The 13541-nt window shown below is 44.6% G+C and overlaps 1 pseudogene; it reads right to left on the minus strand.

The window, feature by feature from the left end:
* Positions 1-4193: 4193 nt before the first annotated feature.
* LOC120052847 lies at positions 4194-5887 on the minus strand (annotated as a pseudogene).
* Between the last annotated feature and the right edge of the window lie 7654 nt (positions 5888-13541).

The raw sequence follows: 13541 nt of genomic DNA on the forward strand, positions 1-13541 counted from the left end.
ACCCGTTGTATAAAACTATATAATATATGGCAGAAATGTCACGTAGCCTATCAGAGGGCAAGATGGAGCCTAAAAAACAAGTGTCCTGGGGTTGATTTGGGATTCATGGTGAACATGTTCTGAAACCTAACTAAAATGTTGTTTTGATACATTGATTTGACAAGTAGTTTGAATGGTGTTACGTGTCTATTGCTTCAACATATTGAGGGCATTTCCCCCCAAACTAGAACACTGTGTATGAAGGAGAGTACCATGCTGGGCATCCCAACATCGTCACATTCTGGGAGGTGTTTGAGGAACTGACAGAGGATCAAAAGAAAGCATTCCAGAATAAAGTTCTGTTCTGTCATTCACTGCCCTCTCCCTTTTACCACCTTTGCCCCTTCAGTGTTCCTGACTGGCTGTGATCGTGTGCCCATCCTGGGTATGAACCAGATCAGGATGAGGGTCCAAACCCTTCTCAACTCCTCCCAACAGCATTTCCCAGAGGCGCTGACCTGTCACTCTCTGTTGCAGCTGCCCATCTACCCCTCCAAAGAGATACTACAGAGCAGGCTTATAGAGGCTGTTGGCCACAACAGAGGCTTCTGGAATGAATAATGGGTGTATAGTGTTGCTGCTGTATATACTCCTCTCCTGTGTTCATCTTTTCATTGTTCCATAGTTGGGTTTAAGATTTGGATTGATTTAATGTAGGGTTGTATTTCAAATCCTAGCTTGAGATCTGTGCGGTACTATGACATTATCATATTGCATTCACCAAATTTTATTAAAACATTTATAAATCAAAAAGTACAACATGGTTTGTGCCTGCACATTAAACAACTCATTAACAAAAATAACAACCAAGATACAAGGAAATCCCAAAGTATTTGAAATAATCTAATTGTTAAAAGGAAGCATATCAGGTTGAGTTGAACACAAGAACTATTCATTTACAAGACCCACCAAATGGTTCATTACAGAAATGAATGAGAGCATAATATCCCTGCAGTTAGGTGGCACACATCCTTCTCAACCATGTTCCCCAATTCACAATATAGGTCAGGATTTAACTCAAGGCGCTCTATAGCGAAGCGCACTATAAGATACTTTTAAAGGTCATTTACACTTGAGCAGACATGCCAGCGTTACCATGAATGTGATCTCAGTGAACATCGGAGAAAATGCCTTTAAAAGGCGTATTTTGGGTTGTATAGTGCCTTGACATAGAAATAAAACCTCCAGGCTCATGATTTGAGCATTACTGACCTCAACTTATATTTACAGTACTACTCAAGTTCATAGCTCTTCTAAATTAGTAATTTTCCTTCTTGAACTTGATTCCATTTCCAAAAAGACGTACATACTGTTCAAATGACGCATTCTTAATTCCCTTTGAATAGAGACGCTCATGTGAACAAAGTCGTATCGGGTTTTAAGACACTATATAAAGGTTATGTTAAAGGTACAGTCACCCGTGATTCAATTACAAACATTACTCTTTGATTTTTAAAAGATCAGTGCAAAATAGATCACTTCCAGATCAGTGGAGGCTGCTGAGGGGAGGAGGGCTCATAATAATGGGTGGAACGGAGTGTTTGATGTATTTCATACCATTCCACTGATTCCGCTCCACTAATTACCACAAGCCCATCCTCCCCAATTAAGGTGCCACCGACCTGTGTTCCAGATAAATACAGTAAGTATATTTTTGATCAGTGCTCATCATAAGAGATCTTTATGCGACAGCGCCCTCTGGTGTTTGTGGTCAGATTTAACAATGGCGTTCAGGAACGAGTTGTTGGTGAACTCCACGGTACATGGCCAGGGGGTGCATGGGTCCAGCTCCAGGATGGTCACATTGTTGGGCGTGGCAGTGCTCAGGAGGCTACAAGTACACAGTTCATGTACAAGGTTAACTGTGGGCCGCGGGCCAGTAGCGGCCCAGGTTGAAACCGTTGATCCACACCTGGCCCTAGTGATTAAAACAAAACAAAGGAAAAGCATTTTTTTAAAGTCTAGAAATAACGTACGTGTTCAGGATTCAGTAGTTTCAGGGACCATGAATAAGTTGTATGTTGCACTAGGGTATATGAAACGAACGTGTTTTAGTAAACCACACTTATGTGATGAGTAACCTTGCCTGAGATCTGAAGAGGTGTATCTAAGGTTAATGCCTAGGCTTTAGCTCAGAGGGCTAACACACCAGTCTTGTCATCGCACAGAAGACACAGGTCAGTTATACTGACCAAAACTATAAACACAACATGCAACAATTCCAACGATTTTACTGGGATACAGTTCATATAAGGAAATCAGTTAATTTAATTTAATTCATTAGGCCCTAATCTATGGATTTCACATGACTGGGAATAAAGATACCTTAAAACAAATTGTGGGCGTGGATTAGAAAACCAGTCAGTATCTATTTGCCTCATGGGGTACTCTGTTCACAACTTTGGCATCAGCAAACCTCTCACCCACACGACGCCAAACATGTGATCTGCAGTTGTAAGGCAGTTTGGACAAACTGCCAAATTCTCTAAAATGATGTTGGAGGTGGCTTATGGTAGAAATATGAACATTCAATTTTCTGGCAACAGCTTTGGTGGACATTCCTGCAGTCAGCATGCCAATTGCAACCTCCATCAACATTTTAGACGTCTGTGGCATTGTGTTGTGTGACAAAACTGCAAATATTTGTGTCCCCAGCACATGGTGAATGCACCTGTGTAATGATCATGCTGTTTTATCACCTTCTTGATACGCCACATCTGTCAGTTGGATGGATTATCTTGGCAAAGAAGAAATGCTCACTAACAGGAATGTAAACAAATTTGAGAGAAAAAAGCTTTTTGTGCATAGGGAACATTTCTGGGATCTTTTATTTCAGCTCACGCTACATGGGACCAACACTTTGCATGGTGCGTTTCAGTGGAGGCTGCTAAGAGGAGGACGGCTCATAATAATGGCTGGAACAGAGCGAATGGAATGGCATCAAGCACATGGAAACCATGATTATGGTGATATTAGTTATCAGCTGCTGCTACTCTTAAACCTTTGGATGCCATCTCCCATAGTGCCCTTCGTTTTGTTACAGATGACAGTTTTGATACTCATCACTGCATCCTGTATCAAAAGGTTAATGTATATCTATATATTCGTTTGTGTATAAAGTATATATTTATGTTGTATATACAGGACACATTTGTAAAAGATGCCTAGGTATCAATATGTCTTCCCTGTTCAAGTAAAGGTACAAAAATCAAATAAAAGTTTGAGTTGGCATTGGGCCGAGTGCAGATTCACCAACCCTTGCAATGGTTTTGATGTTTTACCATGGTACAATAAATCAAAATCTAATGAACAAAGATACAGAGTCAGACTCTGGAAGTTGGACAGATAAGAGTTGTGTAACAATGGCACTGCATAGAGCTACAATATACATTACATATTTTACCAATCCGATTTGGTTTTTATCAGAGTAGATGGGAATGAAATAGAATCGACTGAGTTGTTCGACAGAGTCATGAATCGCCACATCTCTATGACGTTTGTCTGCAACTGACCGTGGCACTTTTCTGTTCCCAGTTTATGCACTTTATAGACCACTAGAGGGTACCGCGACCAAAGAAATCTCCACCGACAGTATTGCTGCCTTCATCCGATCTTTTTAGACATAAAATACCAACAGGTTCATCAACAGCATGTACAAATGGTTCTGTAATATGTCGATGTACACATTTCCTACTTTCACAAAACAAGCGTTTATTGGGTTATAGATTCATAGCAACAAGCATTCACAAAGACATGGTTGCACAATTCTGTGTGACCAAACAAGCAAACATACGCTTTACGAATAATTACTACAAAGGATACATTTTGAAATTGTAATACATTTTAACCACACATTTGATCAATAGGACAATATTTATGGTCAGGGATATGTTTAAAATATTGATGTAACCTAAATTAGGGGTTTTCAAACCTCTTCTCAGGGACCCCCAGCCATTCCTTGTATTTTAAGTATTCCACAGTTAGCACACCTGTCTCGACTAATAATCAAGCCGTTGAATAGGTGAATCAGGGGAGCTAAATTGTGAAACATCTGGAGGTCCCCGAGGAGAGGTTTGAAAGCCACTGACCTACATCAATATAATATATAGGTTCAAAAACATCCTTATAGAGTTAGCCTATACTAAATAGTAACAACAAACGTAAGAGCCTAAGCATCATTTCAATATCCAAAACAATCATACCAGATATATTAGACACGTCCACATCTATGTCGGTCTATAACAGCCATTAAAAATGTTGAAATTGTTGTCAACTTTCAGAAGCCCTCTAAGCTCAGTCTCAAGGTCTGTAACAGAGTTATACTCTGTAACAACACTGAGAGCTGTGTTAGGACCCAAGGCACCTCCAGACCTGAGAGGTTTGTCGTTGTTGTCGGTAGAGCAGTAGGCATTCCAGTAGTGACTCGGAACATTGACTCGCTGGTTCTGGTCTACCCACATGCTACTTGTGACCACCCCTGTCACCACATACATCTTACTACAGCCTGCACTCAAAACATCCTTCAGCTTCTTCTCGTACAGGTTCCACGGCCCCTTGTTCATCTTCCCATCTTGCGGAGCTACGTTGGTATGGGTCATGGTGGCTTTGGATGCATCTTCTTTATGGTGTCCTGCGGGGTTTAGGTGCCCGCGGTCATACGAGCCAAAGTTGTCATCGAGAGCCTGACTCCAGCCCAGCTTGTAGTTCTGTCTGTATTGTGGAGAGCGTTCTCTGCAGCCATTGTTTTCTTGTATATCTTGATCTCACCCAATGATCCTTTCTTATCCATTTGCTGTGGTGGTAGGTCAGGATGCACAACCTGAAAAATACAAACATTTATAAATTAGCCACTCCACTTCAAGCTTTGTGGTAGCAGTCAAATACAACTCATTATTATACTACTGGTATTCTAGGCTACTGGTATTTAGTCTGAAATTACAATATACGAAATAGTACCTTCTAGTGCTTATTGCATAATTACAATCACTTTCTAACCTGCTCTACAGCGATTCACTAAGCCCTGTGTGTTGGGCTCGATCGGAGTGGGGAGAGTTATATTCAGACCAGACACTGGCGTATTTCTGAAGAAAGAATCTTTGCAGTTGTCGAAATTTGGAGCCACTTCCCCTCTGACCCCCAACAAGGAGAGGAGACAGAGGGACAAGAGGGACAGAGTCACCATGCTGTGCCCCTGTGGAGAAAACCATCACAGATTAACCTATATTGCAATGTTACCTTTACATTATAACTGTTTAAGGTCACAATTAGTCACTAGAATCATCTCAAATCAGGTTATGAAAACCACCCAAGTGTCTGGAACAATATAGATCCTGTTTACTGTAGTTGCCCACCATCTAGAGGTTGACTTCATGCTTTTCATTTCTGGTCAAAGGTTGCTAAATGATCCTGTTGCTGTAAGGTTAATTATGCTATAATCATATACACTCCAAACATATTGTTCATTTGTCAGTTGATACTTTAGCAAATCTAATCAAATCAAATTGTATTAGTCAAATGTGCCGAATACAACAGGTGTAGTAGACCTTATAGTGAAATGCTTACTTACGAGCCCCTAACTGACAGTGCAGTTTCAAAAAATACAGATAAGAATAGCAGTATATTTCCTTAAGTGCATATCTTGATTGCATGACACATTAGTATTGTTTCTTAAGCTGCCACTAGCCTATTTAATTTCCTTGTATGAAATAGGTTTTGCTGTGTGTGATACAGAGAACCTTGCGCTATTGCATCGATTTTCGAAATAACCATAAGAAATTGAATATCCAAATAATTTGTTAGATTTTCAATCTCACCTTCTGAACTTGTTTAACAGTCCTTTGAATTGTCTCACTCCCTTAGAGGTCTGTAGTTTCAGAGTAAACACTTCCTGTTACTCTCTAGATGCTGTACATCATCTCTCTCTCTCTCTCTGTAACGTCTTGTGGTGAATGAACGGACCAAGGCGCAGCGGGTGATGAATACATACTGAATTTATTAAATGAAAGACGAAACACTAATGAACACTAGAACAAACTACAAAACAATAAACGAAGACAACAGACCTGAAACAAACAAACTTACATATAGACGAAGAACGCACGAACAGGAACCGACTACCTAAAACGAACGAACAAACGAAACAGTCCCATGTGGTATACACAGACACAGGAACAATCACCCACAAACAAACAGTGAGAACAGCCTACCTTAATATGGTTCTCAATCAGAGGAAACGTCAAACACCTGCCTCTAATTGAGAACCATATCAGGCAACACATTAACCCAACATAGAAACACAGAACATAGACTACCCACCCCAAATCACGCCCTGACCAACTAAACACATACAAAAACAATAGAAAACAGGTCAGGAACGTGACACTCTCTCTCTCACTCACTCACTCACACTTTTTCTTGCAATCTAGATCCATAATCATTATGCCTAATTCTATGTCATAAATATCTATATTTTTCTGCTCGGGATGTGCACGGTTATCGAATATCCGAATGGACGGTAGTATTCGATTACTTGTTTTAATATTTTTTTTTAAGACAAAAATGTAAATGTATATGACTATTTTAACCCTGAAAAGGCTTTTTCTGAATTAAATTAAAATATCCATGTGACATTGTCACATACCCAGTTATGACATGACATTTCAAATGATTCATTTAATAAAAGTTTGACTCTTTAATGTAGTTTTTATGAAGTGCACGTGCACCCCATAAAAAGACCAGTAGCCAACCAGAAGCCTTCAGGTGGAAATAAAAGTTAATGAAAAGTTAATGAAATGAGAAGGAGTAGGCTACAACGAGCAACCAAGGCTGTTGTTTTATCTGAATTGGTTTGGAAAGAAAGCGGATCCTGTGGCCTCAATTACTGTACGGTACCTTCAGAATTGTTCACACCCTTTGACTTTTTCCAAATGTTGTTGTGTTACAGCCTGAATTTAAAATGCATTAAATTTAGATCACTGGCCTACACACAATAACCCTAACATCAAAGTTGAATTGTGTTTTTATATATATTTTTTTATATATATATATATAAATGAATACAAAATGTCAATAAATATTCAAACCCTTTGTTATGGCATACCTAAATAAGTTCATAGGTAAAAATGTACTTAACAAGTCACATAATAAGTTGCATGAACTCACGCTGTGTGCAATAAGAGTGTTTAACATTACTTTTGAATGACTACCTCATCTCTGTATCGAGTCTCTTGATTCAGAATCATGAACAAAGCCGTGCCTTTTGTGGATTACTTTCCTAACATCTACCCTGAGCGTAGAGCTGTCAACCCTGGCCTTGAGCCTAATCTGGTCAGGGGTGATGATCAAGTCTGTCCTCTTTAACAGGCAGGAGGAGGCTCTTTAGTGCAGAGGGTTGGTGGTGCAGACTCGAGATATCAACATCTACACTATGGTACACTTCAAAGTTACTGGTATAGCTCCTGTTGTGGGTTATGACCTCGACTTAGTTTGAGATCAGGATGGTGAGGAAGAGACCTGGGAGCTGGTTGGTAGACATTGGTCTAAACATTTTGCTTCTGAGCCAGTGAACATCCACGTTCTCCATGATGACATTAAGCGGAAAGTAAATGCTCTGGTTTTCCCGCTAAAATGTATATCCTTGGCCAAAAAGTATGTAGAAACCGTCAGGGGAGCACTCACGTTTGGAGACTTCTGCCCGGACAAGGGCTACTACATTGCTCGAGACGGTAACACGCCTGCCCTATGATCCGATGTCATGTTCGGTAGGGTCTATTTCATATCCGCAAACAAGCTGAACCAGGTCCTCTCAGTCTCCGAACTTATCTATGATCACGACCTGTCTGAGGCTGAGACTAAGTTCTTTGACAGTAAACACGTAGCCTATTTCTACAAGGCAGCGTGTCTGGACATTGAGACCGTGTTTGACAAATCATACCAGGATATGTCCCTAAGATGCGACTCTTTCGCCTACAGGTTCCCCTACTGCACTGAGCGTATGGTTGAGGGCATGACAGAGTACAGGACTAAGCTGGTTCACACGCTAAACACTGGCAGGTCACAATTGCCCAAACATTGTAAGCACGTCTCCATCCCTGCTCTCTCGCCTGACATGCCAGGTCAGCAGCACGAGATAACCTGCATCTCTCTCGTGATCCTCAACTCTCACATACCCAAGACCTCACCCACCCACCACAGAAAGAAGCTGATGGTTGTCTATAATAAATGTAAGGTAACAGACAACCATCACCCAGAGGCGGACCACGAACTAGCCAGGGGTGCCGGCATAGACGATGTCACAAGGATTATGTTTTACCCGTGCTCCGGAGAACTCACAGTCCTGGAGAAGATGATCCAACTGCTGTACAAGTACGGCATAGAACTCCTGTATGTGTTCAATGCCGAATTCAATGTGAGGGTGATCGAGCAGCGTGTGCATTTCTACGCTGAATTGAACTACACCAAGTTCCGCGACGTCGTTACCCAGTAACGAGGCGCCTCGCTATTGCGAGCCTGGTACGGCCTCTTTGTCACCAGGACCCTGGCCGATGACATGGTACCTTTCTTCCAGTTTGAAAACGTACGTTACCTAGATATGTACAAGGAGATGCTGAAGAGCGTAGGCTCTCTGTTGCTCAATGGAACCTTGACCGAGTACAAGCTCCGACTGATATCTGTGCACATCGAAACGTTCAACAAAGAGAAGGCCAAGCTGGGCCACTTCAAGATGAACAGCTGCGGTATGAACATCATAGATCTTTACAGGATGGCGGGGACCAGAGATATAAAGTTTGCATGTACCAGCATGAAGTTGAACGACGTAGCACCCTTTGTCATCTCCAAGGTCAGGAAGCTACACAGAAAGGCCCCAAAGGACACCAGAAAGCTTTGCAAGCTGGCCGACATGGGTTACTCTAAAATGGATGAGATGACTCGGAGGTAAGAGTCTATTCGCCGTGCTCCTCTACAACTACTTGGTCGACTCACAGCTGTGCGCCAGGCTGGCTAAAGTTCTCAACCCAGTATCAGCTCTGTTCCATCGATGTAGGGCCACTCTCAATATAGACGTGGTGGTACACGGAAGAGGGGATAACTTTTGCGGCTTCGTGCAGAGCATTCACTCGGTTCAGATTCCTCAGCTCAAGTTTACACTCGGCACTCTCAGAGTCAAAGCAGGACCCCTGGGTATGGAATTGAACAGCCGCCTGCGATGGGATCCTAATCTAGCCTCCGACAATCGTGACAGTGAGACGTGGAAAGGGGGAGCTGTGTGTGACCCCCTCACGGGCCTACACTACTCGGGACCCGGTATGGGTCTGGAGCTGTCGTTTGACTTCTCCAGTATGTACCCCTCCATCATGTGCGCTCTCAACATCTCGCCTGAGACCACCATCCCCTGGCCTCCCGTGCACTTTCCCCACGATTTATCCGGTTGGGTGTGTTACAACTGGGAGGCTGAGGGGTTTGAGTACGCATCGTTCATTCTCAAGTACGACCAGACCCAAGGCTGCTTTATCCGTGCCCCGGGCATATTCTCTTCCTCGGTGGAGTACTATCTCAACCAGCGAGCTGACTTCAAGAGGAAACTCAAGAACCCTGACATCAGCGAGGCCGAGCGGGTCTACTACAAGCTGCAGGAGGGAGAGTGTAAAGTCCTAGCCTAGCCAACTCCTTCTACGGAACATATCTGGCCATGGCAGGCAACAGATTGCCGTGTTAAACAACTGCATGTCTACTTTCTACCGTCACCGCTGCCCCGTTGTCTACGGAGACACTGACAGTGTCATGGTCTCAGTTGGATACGGCCCCGGGGACCTTCCTGAAAGGGACGTGTCTGATGTAGACACAGAGAAGATACGCCCCGGTCGGGGGAGACTGACATCAAACTACTCGAGAGCTTCGCCTGTAAGGTCCGGATGGCTGTGGGTGACATGTTTAAGAGGGCTGGCGCCCAGGTGCCTGCCTTTCTGGACTACGTGCACACGGCCTTGGTGGAGGACACTCTCGAGAGGATGTACGTGATAGGCAGAGGTAACACACACCAACATGTAGTCAGAGACCCAAAAGGAAGATTGACCAAGGAAGGATATCCTGTATTTGTGGCAAGAGTCCCTGGGTTCGAAGAGGTTGGACCTTTCGTCAAAGACAGGAGAGTCAAGCTGGAGTATGAAAACAGTTGCTCTGTCTACTGCCACATAGCTAAGAAGACCTACGAGGCTCTCAGTCACAACATGGACGACATGGGTGATCTGTCTTCGATCTCCGTAAAGGTCAGGGGGCTCTCGGCCTTCAAAAGTATACGCTCCCCTTGTGATTCTGCCATGACGGACACCTTCATAGCCTGCGTCATGAGGGGAGACTGCATCAAACTGGAGACTGACATGGTATCCTGCTTTTCCACCTCTCCCTGGTACCAGCTCAAGGCTGGAGATGTAATCTTATACCTGGAGAGGGAACCGATCCTGGACGATCTCGGGCAGTGGTTAGACTTGCATCGAGCTAGCTCCTTTCTCACCTCTTACAGAGTGGACAATGTTATAACCTTGAAGCTGGACTCTGGTTTCTCTGCGGTCTCTACGACACTGGTTCCCGTGCGGGGCTACGGGTCTGCGTCGGTCGACACCGTCACAGGGAGAACATTGTACAAGGACTGGAAATACTGCATGAACCACATGTTCTCGCGCTAGCAGGGAATCCTCAGAGACCTGCTAGCGTGCAAGGCATCTCAACTCATCGCATCCAAGATGACAGCAGAGTTCTTTCCTTGGAGCAGTCTCATCAAATCATCAAAGAACAAGCACTTGGATCGCTCATGTGCGAGGCCAAGCGTTCCGACTCAAGCAAGGTGCCTGACAGTGATAACGAGTATGATTGCGGATCCAATCAAGTTAGAGATGACAACTCGGAGGAGCATCTCGACCAGCCCCACAGAACCCCAATCGACTCCTCCTCGTACACGGAGATCATCTGCCACCCCTACCAGCCTTTCAACAAATGTTTTGCCAACTCCAGGGTGCTGATAGCTCACTACGCAGACTGTACCTTGGTCAACCGCTCAGGAAAGCTTTTGGCTCACTGCATTATAGTCTACTGCTTAGCCCGCTACATGTACAGTTCTGCTCTTGGCTCCCACAGCCTGGATGATTGCAAAGAGCACCTGCTCACCTCCATCTCCTCAGTCAGAGAGAGGTTGAAGAGGGCAACCATGGCTTTCAACACGGTAATGAACAACTGCCCCAAACACATGATACCGGCCTGCGGTACTAGGGAGTTGGAGCACCTAAGGACAAACAGAGAGACTGTGGCTCGTCTGCCCGGTGAGAAACTCGAGGTCTGCATCAATGTGATCACCGAGGACATGTCCCTACAGCCCCGTGATGTCTACAGGAATCTAAGCGCTTCGCTCGGGAAAAGGCTCACGGAAGCCATAGCGGAAGGCATACTGTCCCTTAGCAACAACGAATCTTGCTCTGACGCCTCCATCTCGCTTTCGGTGCCGACTGTCATGCTGACAGACGCGGGGATCGACTACTCCACTGGTAGGCTTTCAATAGTGAGAAGCGAGCTGTGCGAGAGGACTCTAGTTGACCTGGCAGGTCTTCTCTATCAGACTGTACTCATGTTGCAGATACACACCCCGGACTCGTTCAGCTCTGGGTCCATCATGTACCCCGAGTCTGTTCTTTGCATCATGCCATACTGTTGTGCCGACGACAAAGTCATGCGAACCTGGATAGAGACCTTCAGGGAGAAGAAGTGGATCAAACCTATCCGGGCCAAGCTCGGAAAGAGGACACGTCCTCTCTCTGACCGCAGGGAGGTTACGTATCATTGCACAGGTTGTAATAACTTCTACAAGGACCTGTTCACCAACAACATCCCCGGCCACAAGCTTATCCAGCGTGTCTACGGTGAGGACAAGAAGAGAAGGATAGGACGGTGTGTGAATGAAAAACGGTGGTTCTCGTGAGCCTGACCTGGCCCGGTCCCCATCTCCTCAACACTGCCACTACTCAACAGTTCCCTGAACCTAGATCGAGACGAAAAGCACCGTATATACTATTCCCTATACATGCATCGAGTAAACACCTGTGATATTACACCTTATCATCCCAAGCCCGGGTAAAGATGTATTTCAGTCAGAAGGAGTATGTGTTCACCCACACCATGAACAAGGTCAGTGAGGCACATCAGCCTGCCATGTTCAAGATCGACTTGCACGGACTCATACCCTTTGGAGACTGCAGCACTCTGTTCATCATTGACAACATGACAGTTACCGCATACAAGCAAGGCACCTTGGAGAAAATACTGGTCAAGTTCACAGTCCTCAATGACAACAAGACAAGGGTCCTGACTAATGATCCGGCTAAGCTTTCATCCGAGTGGAATGTTGACATCAACGGTGGTTCCTGTATCAAGATAGCTGGCACGGACACGGTGCCGTTTAATCGAACCCTATCTGTGTATGATTGGGACAACAGGCAGGCTCTCATCAATGTCTTAGCCTTCATGATGTCAAACAGCCTCTGGGCCTCGGACAGAGCGAAAGGAGCTTTAGACGTTCTGGTCGCCTCTACCCAAGGGGAGTTTCAATTCACATGCGGCCTGTGTTCGACCATAGGCCTTGTCAGCGTTACGAAGAGACACAGTGGAATCTCATCCTTTTCTTTCCCTCAGTGTGCCGACAGCTACGTGTGCATGCCGTCCCAGCAACTCAGCGCAGACAAGGACTATGATGCTCTCAGAAATGTCCTAGCTCTTTTACGATCTGCCTCCCTTGACAACCTTGGAATTCTACACCGAGTCACTCAGGAGATGGCAACCAACCCAGTCTTCCAAGATCTTGACTGTACATCTTTCCCTCCTAGACACATGTATGGGGGGGACATTGTCATCCCATATGCGGTGATGAAATACGTTACCTCCCTGTACCAGACCATGAGCGAGTACGCGGACACCATTGCCATTGTAGACGACAACACGTCACATCAGAGTCTTGGTCGAGAGCCCCTCTGATAACATAGGTGAAATAACTGGACATCTCTCCATCACCATACTCTACGGATCAACACTCTCGGGTATATACACCAAACTCATCCATGGACTGAGGCTTGCGGAGGGATTTGAGGAAGATGCCTTTGACAGTCTTGCTACTGTCACACAGTTAAGCACTGAGGTGTTGATCAGGAGAACCCAGTTGAAGTTTATGTTGACTAATCATGTCCTTAAAGGATTGGTATAACTTTTACTATGGGGTGACATGTATGGGTTAACAACACTGGCGTGATATGTGCATTTGCAGGAGCACTATGTTATGCAGGAATGTTTCCTATGAATAAAAACAAAAACACACATCTTTGACTGACCATTCACTTGGTTTTATTAATGTCTCAGTAGCAGTTTCATTTCACGCATCCCTTCCACCGCAAGTGTGCCAGCCGAATTGTTCGGCCCATCGGGTATGTCTCTCGGTCTAGTCATCAAGTAACCTTCTGGGACTGCTT

Source organism: Salvelinus namaycush, chromosome 8, assembly GCF_016432855.1.
Source record: "Salvelinus namaycush isolate Seneca chromosome 8, SaNama_1.0, whole genome shotgun sequence".
NCBI lineage: Eukaryota > Metazoa > Chordata > Actinopteri > Salmoniformes > Salmonidae > Salvelinus > Salvelinus namaycush.